The sequence below is a fragment of the Panthera tigris genome, chromosome B3 (assembly GCF_018350195.1).
Source record: "Panthera tigris isolate Pti1 chromosome B3, P.tigris_Pti1_mat1.1, whole genome shotgun sequence".
In the NCBI taxonomy this organism is placed as follows: Eukaryota; Metazoa; Chordata; class Mammalia; order Carnivora; family Felidae; genus Panthera; species Panthera tigris.
In genome coordinates this window covers 43,725,674-43,739,228 of record NC_056665.1, presented here as the reverse complement: position 1 = coordinate 43,739,228, position 13,555 = coordinate 43,725,674, and the positions used below count along the sequence as shown (strand labels likewise).

At 45.6% G+C, this 13,555-nt stretch overlaps 1 protein-coding gene across 1 annotated transcript in view; it reads right to left on the bottom strand.

The window, feature by feature from the left end:
• RORA (RAR related orphan receptor A) overlaps positions 1-13,555 on the bottom strand; it is a 712,209-nt gene that overhangs the window by 528,278 nt on the left and 170,376 nt on the right. The window lies entirely within an intron of this gene.

Sequence of the window (13,555 nt, the reverse complement as noted above, 5' to 3'; positions counted from 1 at the left end):
CCCCATGTGGCCACTGAGCACCTGGAATGTGGCTACTCCAAACTGAAATGTGCTACAGGTGCAAAATCCACACCTGATATTGAAAGCAAAGTGGCTACCTCCATAATTTTTATATTGGTTCCATGTTGAAAGAACAGCTTGCACACACTGGGGTAAATAACAGATTTGTTCCAAGTTAAATTCAACGGTCTCTCTTCACCTTTTTAAACAGCCACGAAAAAATTTCAAATCCCACGTGAGGTTATCCTATCTGGCTCACATCTTATTTCCATTGGACAGCTCTAGTCGACACTCGTCCCCATTATGATGTGCTCCGTGGACCAGCCACACTGCTATGGACTGGGAGCTTGTGAGAAATGAAGACTTTTGGGTCCCACCCCTGATCCACTGTGTCAGGAACTTCATTTTAACAAGATCCCCAGGTAACCTGCATGCACATTTAAGTTGGAGAGGCACTGCCCTAGGGCCTAGAACATTACTTGGCCCTCTGCAGGTGCTTGAGAAATGGTTGTAGAACAGATAAATGATTTGTCTCCAGGAAGCTGCTGCACACAGGACACTTGGGGAAAGGGGAAGGCCCTTTCCCAACTTTTCCTTTAGTTGATTAATACTGATGTGCTCATCAGATTAATCCTTTCACTTTAGCGTGACCACCAAATCAAGCCAAAAGTGGTCCTTGAGAAAGCACAGTCCATAAATCCTAGGATCTGTCAGGAACGTAGAATCCTAGATCCTTCCCAGACCTACTGGTGTACAATCTGAATCATAACTAGACCCCCAGGTGAAACATAAGCAGGTTCACGAGTGAGAGGCTGAAGTATCAGGGACAGGAGTTCTTAAGAAGTGAAGACCAGTACTGCAGGGGGCACTGGGCAGTGGGGACTCTGAGGCACCCAGACCATCCAGCAACAGACACAGGGGAGAAGAAGGCCTTAGGGCCATGGGAGCAGACAACAGGCCAGCAGGGCAGGCCTCACAGCACAGTTCCACAAACAAAGACCTGACAAAGGACTGCTGTGCACCTCAACTCTCCATTTTGTTCCTTTACTAGACCTAACATCCTTGACACAAATGGAATGTCTGATCACATGAGCTATAAAACAAACACATAAAGCTGATTTTTTTCTTCTTAATCGGAAGCACATACTCAGGAAAAAGGATGCCACGGCTTGCAGCATACAAAGGTCACAACCACGGTCTCGGTCTCCGGGCACTCTCCTGGTCACACACCATCCCATCCAGCCAGCCTCAGACTGGATGCACTGTGGGCTAGAGGGGCAGCGGGAGAGAGGAGAGACAGCAGAGACTGGGAAGTCGGGGAACAAAGAAAGGAGAAGAGGAAGAGGAATTGAGAACAAGTGAGGTCCTGCAAATTCCATCAGAAGCTGTGCCTCTGCAAGGGAGGGGTGGATGGAGGGAGGAGAATGTGAAGGTGAGTCTTAAATAGATCTCTCTCTTGGGGCACCTGGGTGGCTCAGTCAGTTAAGTGCCTGAACTTCGGTTCAGGTCATGATGTTATGGTTGGTTCGTGGGTTTGAGCCCTGCATGGGGCTCTCTGTCATCAGCACGGAGCCCACTTTGGATCCTCTGTCCCCCCTCTCTCTCTGCCCCTCCCCAGCTTGAACACACTCTCTCTCTCCCTCTCTGTAAAATAAAGGTCCACTAGAAAAAATTTTTTAATAAAACAATAAATCTCCCTTTTAATTAGCATGAGGAAGAAGGGGCATCTCCGTGTGGCCAGAGAGCTGTACAAAATAGGAATAGCTCTTCTGAAAGCTCATCATTCTTCCACCCCATTTTGGCAAACATTACCAGCTTTTTCTTAGCTCTGACAGTTATCTTCCAGGATACATCCCCCTCAGGAGAGGTGGTGGGATAGAACCAGTAGGTTTCAACTGGTGCTAAGCCTCTCGTGAAGGGGAAGGTGGGCCTGGGCACACTGCCACCCTGCCTGCTGCCACAGCTGGGGCAACTTGGAGTTCCACCTGAGCCACAGGCAAGCCACGGAGGTCACGACAGAGGTATTCAGGTCAAGTGGAAGGTTATCCCCAGACCCTCCCATCAAGCAGCAGGACTCCTTTGTCAGCTCTTGCTCAATATTTTAAGAAAATCAACAAACTCCAGCTGGACTGGGTGGGGTGTTATGTAGTAGGACCAGTACGGGAGAAATGAAGCCAGAAGGGCTCTCAGCATAAACTCCAAAAGGTCTTCAACAGAGAGGAAAGGAACAGCCTCATATGGTGTGAACTCTTTCAAGTTCTTTTGACTTCAAGGCAGCTCTGACAAAAATAAATAAATAAAAACAAAACAAGGACCCTCTCAGGTACTCAGAGCCAGTCTCCTGCCAGAAGGCACATGATGTCAAGGAGGAGTTCTGTTTTCAAGCTCAAGGCTCTTCTTTGAGAGAAACTTTTGCTCAAAATGGCGGTCTTAGTTTGATGGAGTCTTCTGGGGCAGCCTGACCTGCTCTGTTTAGACAACTCTGCCCAGAGCACGCACAGTCCTTCGTCAGCTTCTTACTTCAAATGGGGCAACTGGCCATACTGTAGCCAACTGTGGTATGAACCTACAAACAGTGTCTCTTTTATTCTAGAAGGGGTAGGGGGTTCTCCAGCGTGCTGAGAAATGGCACCCCATGACCTTGTCTGGGCAGCACAGAGGGTCTTTGATGCCCTAAGTAAATGCATTCTACCTGTCCTCAATTATGCCCAGGATGTGAATCACTGCTCTTCTCGTCAGCTGGCACATGGCCTGGGTCCCCCTGCAGAATCCTTCGCTGCACAGGACTTAGGACATAAGGCAGGTTTACTAAGGGACCGACTTGTGTCCCCCGGCTTTTGAAGGATTTCAAACGGAAGACCACTTTTCTCATTCCAGACTCACATTTTTCCTAGACAGGCAAACAAAAGGCCTTGGGTTTTCGCAAGAAGGAAGGAATAAAATGCATTAAGACCACAGAAGTGCCTCTAAAGGACCTGGTGATAGCAGCCTCCAATGCAACTCTGCCTTCTCAAAAGGGCAATTGGAACCTCTGCTTGGAGCATCTCTTGCCTTGTTCTTGAGAAATAAATCACAACGAGGGTGTTGAGAGTGGTCAAGAAAAAAGTCAATGAAAAATCAGAGGCGTCTTTTTTTTTTCCTGCATTGTTCCTTGCAAAAAAAAAAAAAAAATGCCAGTTTTACATGTTTCCTTTCCTGTATGTCTGATAGCACACAAAACATCCCACTCCTTTCTTGCCCCGTAATTGTTCATATCCTGAATCGACTTGGAAAGAAAAGTAGAGAAAGCATGGGCCTCTATCCACAACTTTCTGCCTTGGTTTCCCCAGGTGCAACAAGAGGGTACAGTCACGTACTCAGCAAGTATTTCTTGTAGACCTATTTTCCAGGACAGACCGTCCAAACCAAGATACTCGCTCCCACAATGATAAAATGAGTAACTTGAAAACTCCCCAGAAGGCAGACGTGATTCATGTGTTTATGTAACCAGGGCTTTAGATAGGGCTTTGGAAAAGAGCACAGGCCTACAAGGGACTACTGGCATCTTAATGAAGGGTGTGACCCGTGGGTTCTAAACTGCAGAGATTCACTGACACGTGCACTTTCAATCAGCATCTTTCATGGCTTCTTCTCTTTGTATTGAAGCTAACGGCCATCACCAACACTTGAAAGTGCAAAGTATGCCTGCGTCCCCAGTTAAATTGTATACAGGTCCACTCTGCAGGTTCCCATCCATAAGCCTTTGACAATTCGTTCCTAACCTATCCAGCTGCACTCACCGGAGTGCCCACTTTTCCCCAGGAAATGAGAGCTGAACACTGCATCTGGGTTTTCTCTTCCCCATTGGCCTCCAGAGAGGACAGTAGTCCAGCAACACCAGTAAGGGAGAAACCCACTGAGATACCTCCCACTGCAGGGTCTCTGTCCTCTGGGGAAAGCCACACAGAGGAACGACATGACCCTTTCCCCGGGAGAAGTGTTCGCCTCGCCCCACACCCCAAATCTGCTGATGGCGGGCCTCACCCCCAGAGCCCAGGGAGCACCAGGGCCCAGCAGCCAACCTGTTTCTGATTGTTCTGCCTGACAGAGACGATCTTCCGGCATGTGTAGTTGCTGACATTTCTGAAGCTCAGGACGCAAGGAGACTTTGACGTCAATCCCAGCAAGGCGTACAGAGTCCCCTCAAACAATTCTCATGTGTGTGGGAGGCCTAAGGGAAGGTTTGAAAGAGAGGCTGGCAGTGGAGGGTGGGGTCTGAGCTTCCCGCTGACAGGCTTCCTGCTTCAGACTTGGCTCTCCAAGCACACACCATACCCTGGAGCTTAATGGGAGGCCAGACCCACATCAGGCCCCAGAAACAGCCAGGGGTCATCCCGCTGCACTACACAGAATCACCTCAGTTTCCCCTCAACCCTTTGCGTGCTGGGGGAAACTCCAGCCACAAACCTTTACTCTGACAAAAACGCCCACCGAGGCACCCAACTCCAAATCCTTCTCCGGCTGGGTGCCCCTGTGGGTCTGAAAACCCTCTCGTCCCAACACCACGTCTGCTGAACTTAACTGGACCGGGAGCACTGGCGGCTCAGTGTTTTCGCAAACTGTAGAGAGTTCTCTTGCCATAATTCTCTTGTTGTCGTCAAAAGCAATTACATGTTTCAGATGATGAAAAGCACTGTCATGAAAAGCTGGCACAGCCACCAAGGAGACAGATGTATTAAACCACACGGCTTCTAAGAACTCCCACTTATGCTGGAGCTCAACACAGAGATGAGCATTGCGATACACCCTGCTCCAACATCCTCCCGTGCGGATTCAGGGCACACGGCTCCTTTCCGACCAGGTGCTCAACTCCTTCGGTGGACAAACAACTGAAATGCACAAGAACGGGTCACCATGTAAGTCCACGTCCTCGAACAAAAGTGATAATTTCATAAATGTGACTAGCCTACCATCAAAAAAATACAGGGTTGGTTGGATTGAGACAAAACTTAAAAATCCACCTTTTGTAACTGGTGATGCGAGCAATACTGGTCTATAAATGATAATTGATATGCTGTAAAAAGCACATCCTGGTGCTCACAAAAGTAGAAAAGCTGTAGGTTACATAAAGTCGTAAGTGATTTTTATTTTTATTTTTGACAGAGAGAGCACACGTGAGTAGGAGAGGGGCACAGAAAGAGAGAAGGAGACAGAAGATCTGAAGCAGGCTCAGCGCTGTGAGCGCAGAGCCCAATGGCGAGATCAAGACCTGAGCCAAAATTGGACGCTCAACCGAGCCACCCAGGTGCCCCTAAAAGATGTTTCTTAATTGCAGGATTTCTCAGAGCTTTTAACTGTGAAGCTTAAAGGCTCAAATCATACACACATACATTTATTTTTTCCCCAAACCTTTCCCGATTCCTTCAGAGTTCAAGGATGTGGTGCTATCCCATTTTGTGTCTACCCTGAATGTCTTGTTCCTCCTTCCTTCTCTCAACCTTCTAAAGCCATCTCAGAGGCAGCCTTCTTTGTGACTCATCCAACCCACAGTGACCTTCCCACCACCCGAGGCTCTTGCTGCCCACTGCATGGCTGGTCCATCAGGAGCTGAGCATCCGAACTTTGAGAACATTACCTTCCACATGCTGTCTTGGAGCCGGGCGTGCTGTGGCATCCTGCTGCCTGCGGGAAATGCACACGTCAAGTGATACCCCTAAGGAGAAGCGGTTATTACTTGGTGGCTAGGTGACACACATACCTGTTTTGGTCCTTATTTACCACTTCCTACATGTGCGCCTTGTTCTGATAAGTAGCTGACCGGAGACTTCCTTTCCTTACCGATAAATTGGAATACCAACAGTAGCTACTTCCAGGTGACAAGCAGCAGAAGAAATTCATGTTCTTAAGCCACTGGGATGGTGTCTGGCACATAGGAAATGCTCGATGAAAGGTCGCTTTTACTGTTATCACAGGACCAAGTGTCACAGCCAAGACTAAACCCTAACTCTGGTGGCTCTAAATCCTGTGTTTCACTCTTCCCCACTCCTGCATTCTCGCCGCTCTGCGGTGTCTCGCATGCCTTCCACACTAGCTTGTGAGCTCCCCAAAGACAGACCTCATATATAATGGCACAGCGCCCTTCTATGTTATTGCCAAAATGCTTTATGGTCAAGGAGAAGGGTATTTACTATCGTTATTACAGAAATTCCATTATCCATGGGAAGTGTCTCAATAGTGACTTAAGAAATTTATTAGAAATATTGATGATAGGAATGAAGGTTCCCCAAACTGTATTCTAGAGGGCAAGAGTTGGCAAGATTTTCCTGTAAAGGGCCAGAGAGTAAGTATTTTAGGCTTTATGAGCCATGCAGTATCTGTCTCGTTACTCAGCTGTGCGGCTGTGTGAAAGCAGCCATTGACAATGAACGAACAAGGTTGGCTCTGTTCCAGTAAAACTTAACAGGCAGTGGCCAGATCTGACCCCAGCTATAGAGAGGATAAAAACTATGGCTCAGGGAAATGAGTTGGTGGTCCAATCAAATGGGTTTGTTGTATTATGATTTGAGTCTTTAAAGGTCACAACACTCATTATCAAATGTACACACACACGCACCTATATATGCTTATATACACACATATGTGTGTGTGTATGTGTGTGTGTGTGTATATATATATACATGTATATATATATATATATATATGTTTTCCCCAACCTTCCTGGTTTCTTCTAAGTTAAGGGTATGTGTGTGCATGTGTGTGTGTGTGTGTACTCCTGTATACACACATATATATCTGGGGGAAGGAGGGGCTGGTGGGGGTGGGTCATATTGATTCACAAACTTGAAAGCCTGAGCTCTGCTCAGCGGCTCTGCCTCAGCCACAGCCTGAGCAAGATGAATTGTGCTGTGCAGGTGTTTGTGGTGACAGATCCTAATATGTGGCTTTTTTTTTTTTTCCCTCCTGGAGTCAATCCAATGATCCACTGCTAATGGGATCTTCAACTTGATCAGAATAAATTGTATCGATGCCTCTGGATAGGAATCCTATCCGGTAAATCATCAAAGCATCCCACAGTAGTTATAAGCCTGGCTCTGCGAGAATAATACACCAGGGCAGCTATGCCACCTAGTGATGCTTGCATGTACTGTTCTCATCCCGAAGAGAGCAGGAGAGGCTTCGGGGAGGCCTGGCATTTGCTATTTCTGGCCGACACTTCCACGTGCAAGAAGAGTCTGAAGTCTCGTCTTGGCTTCGAAACATTCCCTGTGGCTGCAATTGCCATTCCCCAAGGGGCCCAGAAATAATCGACGTCGTGCTTAAAGGGAGCAGCCCAAACCTGTAGCGCTAATTATGCAAGAGTATACAGCAGACACCCACTCGCCCATCCCACCTTCCAGCAGTGATGGAAGAAAGGTCTTCTCCCACATCCTTATGTGGCTGCAATAACCTGTTTCCTTTATTGTACATCCTGGAAGTCTTATGCATGCAGCATCTGCTGCTTTCTCAACTAGACAGAAATGCGATCATCTGCAGTCAGAAACAGAAAAGACACAAGATGGGTGGTGAGGATCTGTTCCCCATCCCACAGTGGCAAGAGTTAGAGGTGCTAAACATTAGTGCTATGTGGGTGTAGTTTATGCACACAGAGACCATCAGTGTTTTCATTAAACTGGTCCAGTCTTCCACCAAGCGCAGTGGCGGAGGGGAGGGTCTTGTAAGCCTTCTCAAGGCTGTGGACAGACTCTGGGATCAAATTATGCTGTTTTTTTCTTCTTCATTTCAGATTCCTTGCAAGAGGCCCACTGAATATAGCTAGGATTCTAGAAGTCTGGATGGCAGAGCATCATGCATAATGCTTTTCATCCTTCAAAATACAGCTAACTATAGCAGTAGCACTAAGCGTGCTTTCAAGAAGTGGTTCTAGTATCATACAAGGCTATTATAATAAACTATGGCTGTGTGTTTTCTGTAAGGAAGGAAAACATCAGTCCAGGAGAGAAATGGAGGGTAAGTGACATTTATCAGATTGTAGTTTGTGAAAATGGATTTGCTTCACTAGATCAAAGACAGCCCATTTCTACACATCATCGCCAATTCTGCAGGAACCATTCCAAATATTCTGAGTGCATGTTGTCAGACTGGGTAGTTGGTCCCCCTCACTGATTGTTTCCCTTCTAAGTCACAGTATATTTCCATGCACTCCTGACTGTATTTATACAGCTCATCCATAAGACAAAAGCACAAAAGGTATACAGAAAGCCCAGAGGGAAAACAGAGGCTAAGATGAAACTTCAGGCAGCATGCCATGGACAGTTGGTTAAGTTGTGCCCTGCAGAAGTATCCGGTGTGTAGCCTACCTACCTAGCTGTGTATCTGTTACAGGATTACAAAAGGGACATCTTTTTCTAACTCACTGAAAGTACATTTTGGGGATAAATGATATTCTATCATAAAGAAAGTATTCTAAAGAAAAATAAATCTCCTATTCCAGCTCATTACTTTTTTAAGATTAAAGATTTAACCAAATACATCACTTCTGTGTTTGTCCCTGCAACAACCAACGCCTGTGCTGTGAGAGACGGATGTGATTGGATCTACTCAATCACTTGATCCTACATCACTGGGTTTTCACCCAAAGCCAATAATCTTGACTCCTCCTATTTTAAAATGCTCATTGCAATGTACTATTACTGTTTGCATACAGCTGTCAGCTGCGAAAACATTTTTTTTTTTTAACAAAAATCTAGCTTTTGCCCCTCTTCCCCTGAGACTCAATGGTGGTCTACTGACTCACGCTGACAAAAAGAACAAAGGTTCCCTTGGCTCCCACCCCCCTGTCCAGACGTAATTAGGCCTTGCACAGGTGACCCCACTGCAGCAGAGAGCTCAGTGACAGGGTTCACTGCTGGGGACACAGCTGCACAGGGGCCACCACACAGGCCGTGGGCACTTATGAATGGATGGACGCCAGGATGACCCTTATTTCCCTGTTACTGGCGGCCCTGAAGCTTGTGTCCAGAGAAGGCAGAACTTCAGTAACAAAGCTGCGGACGCACAGTCTTTGAGAATGCCTCTCAAAAACAAATTCTTGCTTCTCCCCTTTTGAGGGGTTCCAGGGCAACAACACAGCTGATGGTTATTTTTGTAGCCAGAAAACAACTATGTAAGAGTTGGGCGTTTATTCAGACAAATGCTTCTCCCTGAAGGCGCTTGTGGGATCCACACAATAGTGAAGCACGATCCAGCTCCATTGGCTCCTTTAACACTCCCAGAGCATAACACACCTATTACATTCTTGGGGGAAGGTCTCCTTCACAAAATTCAATACCTAAGGAAAAGGGGGAGTTTTGTTATTTTGTTTCCTGCAAAGCTATTTCTTTAAAAGGAATCCTTTCCAAGTAAAATGTACCTTAATAACGTTTTTATCCCAAAGCTGCTGGATGGTAGATGGGACCTGGAAATCTGTAGTGTATTTTAAGCACACCCATTTGAGTGGAGCATGAAGGGAAAGAAAAAAAAAAAGCGAAAGGAATGGGAATGGATAGGGGATGGTTTAAGGATGGACTTAGCCAGCATCATCACACCTAGCTGTCCTTTTTACACGTGTGCCATTTCTCCTGAAGACTAAGATGACAGGTATTGTCAAGTAAGGAAAAGAAAGAATAAGGCAGGAAGCAAAAATAGGTGTCAGCTGTGGTGTCTCCCTGTGGCTCCTGGAAACATTTCAACTTGTATTTTCTTTTTTTTTTTTTTAAGTATTTTCTTTTTCTTTTTTTTTAATTCTTTTTAACATTTATTTATTTTTGAGACAGAGACAGAGCATGAACAGGGGAGGGGCAGAGAGAGAGGGAGACACAGAATCTGAAACGGGCTCCAAGATCTGAGCTGTCAGCACAGAGCCCGACGCGGGGCTCGAACTCACGGACAGTGAGATCATGACCTGAGCCGAAGTCGGACGTTTAACCGACTGAGCCACCCAGGCACCCCTCAACTTGTATTTTCCAGCCAAGATATGGAAGAGTCCATCGTCATTTCTTGCCACGGCCATACCCTGTTTCTGAAAGGTCTCCAATGGTATCCGGTGTCTTCCCTTAGAGATGCGATCGGGGTAATGCAGACAATGAGGCTGGGGGTAGAGCATCAGGACTCGAACGGCAGCCAGTATGTTCCTCATCCCGACGAGGCAACGGAAACACCTGGCCTTCCGATTTCAACTCCAAGCAACACTCAGGCTGCCCACAGAGTCCGTTCACTGAGTATTTGTATCTTTCTTGTTATTATCTGTATTCTCTTAATACTCTGTTTTTGAGCAGCTTGAGGCACCTCAACGGGATGGCTAAAGGACACCCGGTCAAGCAACACACTGTTTATGAAAAAGGCCAAATTTGCCAGACTGTGCTAATGAAGTGATGGCTGACTCTCCCTTTAACTTGGCCATGTAGAAAATCCTTACCTGAGCTTTCCCACACGGTGGCCAACACTGCCCCCTTGCCCATCCGAAGCCTCCTCTTCTTTCCGGGTTTCTCTTTTCTCATTTGAAGTCTGAATTCACCCTTTCTGTAGTGGAGTTCAATACTGTAGGCTTTAATACATCTTACGGATTGGTTTGCCTTCAGAATTCCCCTCCCCCTTCATTACAGCCGTTCCTAAAGTAAGCATGGCTTCCCTGAGCGACCAGGGCCACAGTGGGGATTAATATTTATTTTGTGGCTAATGTTTACAGAGTACCTTAAGCTGCTCAGCAGAAAATCACTTCATTTCTTAAAGGAAACACATGTGCCTACTTCCTTCTTACACCACCTCACCGGCAATGCCCGCACAGTTAGTGCGTCTTCTTACGGCGTTTCGAATGTTTGGGTCACCAGCTGGACCACCCTTAGGGTCACCACACAAAGTAACTTTAGAAAGAAAAGGCTGCTTCAAAGAAATAGTCCAGCTGGTGTTTGAAAGCAATACTGAACACAAGTACACAGGCAGAAAAGGTTGACCATCCTGAACTTTTATCACAATTCAAAATTTCCTTTCTATATTTTTAGAACCAACTCAAAGTATACAATAGGACTGGCAATGACTACAGGCAGCACAAAGAATCCTGAGGGTTTGAGAGATGTTTTCAGAAAAAGTGGCTTTAAATAATTAACATCATGGTACTCTCCTCCCTTCTTCATCCAGTAGAGTAAATGTCTCTTGACAGGTAATACTCTTTTATGTGAGGCCATAACTCCAGATTGTTCAAGGTAACCATTTTGTTATTAAAAACCACACTTTAATTCAATACTTGTCTTAGAAAACCATGCTATTTCTAAGTAATAAACAACTCCTAAATATTCAATTCATCAGTTATCAACTCAAATGCATAAGAAAATCCATCTACTTCTATTTTTTAAAGTATTTTTTTAACGTTTATTTATTTTTGAGAGAAAGAGACAAGACAGTGTGTGAGCAGGAGTGGGGCACAGAGAGAGGGAGACACAGAATCTGAAGCAGGCTCCAGGCTCTGAGTTGTCAGCACAGACCCTGATGCGGGGTTTGAACTCACGAGTGGTGAGATTGTGACCTGAGCTGAAGTCGATGCTTAACCGAGGGAGCCACCCAGGCACCCTACTTCTATTATCTTTTAAAGCACAGGAAAAGGAAAAAATTAAGAATGAAAACAAGACAAAAACTAAGAAAACAACAAACAACAATATCAAGAGTGGACACCAGTTTGGGGCTGTTTACTATTAATTTCCTGGCTCCTATGTTAGGTACTCTTCTATGGGTTCGCCAAGTTAGCCCTCCCCTAAATCCTATGGTAGGTATTAACATCCTTAGGTCAAAGGAAGAAACCAAGGTTCAAAGAGGTTGAGGATCTTGGCCAAGGGCAAAAGCTCTGAAGAGCAAAAGCTGAAACTCCTATTGGGGTCTCTCTGAATTCCCGGGCCCTTCCACTATTCATGATGCTTCTCAAATTGAAGAAAGGAAAATGGGAAGAAATTAAAGCCTGACCTGTTCAAGGCGACAAAATCCAAGATTATTCAGAGACATCAAATTAACCATATTTCGAGTAAATATGTGTTTTCCTGCCATTGGATCAACTATGATGTGATTCAAACTGGCTTTTATGAAAGCCAAAGATACCAGATGGACCGTCTTTCAATCTGGTGTTTTTGTCATCTAAACACGGTCCTAGAAATCAAAACAAATAGAAACATAAAAACCATTTTTTAAAAATATGGGCCATCTCTGCCCTAGAATCAAGGCACAGAATGAAAAATGGTTACCAAAGTCAGTCTTAGAGTAGACTGGGCCTATTTGACCATTAAAAAAGGCAGACACCCATCCAGTTTCCTTCTGCAGTAAGTCAACAATCACTGCCTCTGTTGAGAGGAGATAAAAATACCCCAATGTGGTTGTCCAAAGGACTTCTGACAGTATCCAGCCTGTTCAACCTTTGTATCTGCCCTTCCTTCGTGCCCCCTGACGTTTTTTTGGTGTGCCACAAAAAGGCAATGCCTTTAATGATCCACACTTGACAAGACTTGAAATTAACCTTTCAGTGAATAATCCGCATTCAATGTGAAACAACAGGACCAGTGGTGATGTGACATTTTTGGTAGGTGAGCACATCAAAGGCGTCTGCCTCCAACGATTTCCATGAACACCCAAGGGGATGTCAGGCTGCCAGGTCTCCTTAGACACGACAGGCAGAGGAAGACAGAGGAAGGAAGCCCCAGCAGGATACTCTACACTGAATACTCACCATAAAATAGAGGTGTTTTAGCCCACTTCTCTAATTCACCCTTATGTACTTCACTCTGCCTCGTTCTCTAATATTCAAGTATAAAAGAGAACCCAAGAATATTATTTCTGCCTGCCAAGCCCCAACAGCAGAAATTCACGAACACATGATTTCTAGCCCCTATATACTCAACCTTGATCTTTCTGCCAGCATTTCTCACAATGATTACGCTTAGTACTTTCCACTAGGAGGGCAGTGTCTTCAGCACTGCAGATGACATGAAGCATTTTTAAACTGAAACCCAACTGAATCTGGAGTTGGCTCACCACACTGTCATAGAATAATGTAAGTAACAACAATTATGCTCATCTTTAAGGCACCCACCTTCCTGTGCCCCCTACACTGAGTGTATAAAGGCCACCTCTGATGCACGGACGTCTATAGAAACCTTTAACGTCTTTGCCCCTTCTACTTTTCTTCAAGCAGGGAACTCAGGGGATAAGAAACCACACAGAAAATACGCTTTTGTACAAGGCCACTTCCAGGACCTATCGCTAACTCTTGAGTCACCCCAATTTACTGAGTAACAGTGATTCCACTAACAATAGGTAACTTGGGGACCCTCGCATTCCCAAAATTTCTCTCTCCGTTCTGGGAAAACACCTGTTAGAACAGACCACCATAGATAGAGAAGAACGAACGATAGGCAGTTATTTCTAAGCCAAGTTTTAAGAAGAGATTCACTAACAGATTCAGTGGGACCAGGGGTTTCGTGGGCCATCGGGGCAGGAGTATGGTTTGCTCCTGACTGGATAGGGTGTTTTGTATACTCTTAGGACTGAGGAGTCAAGGATG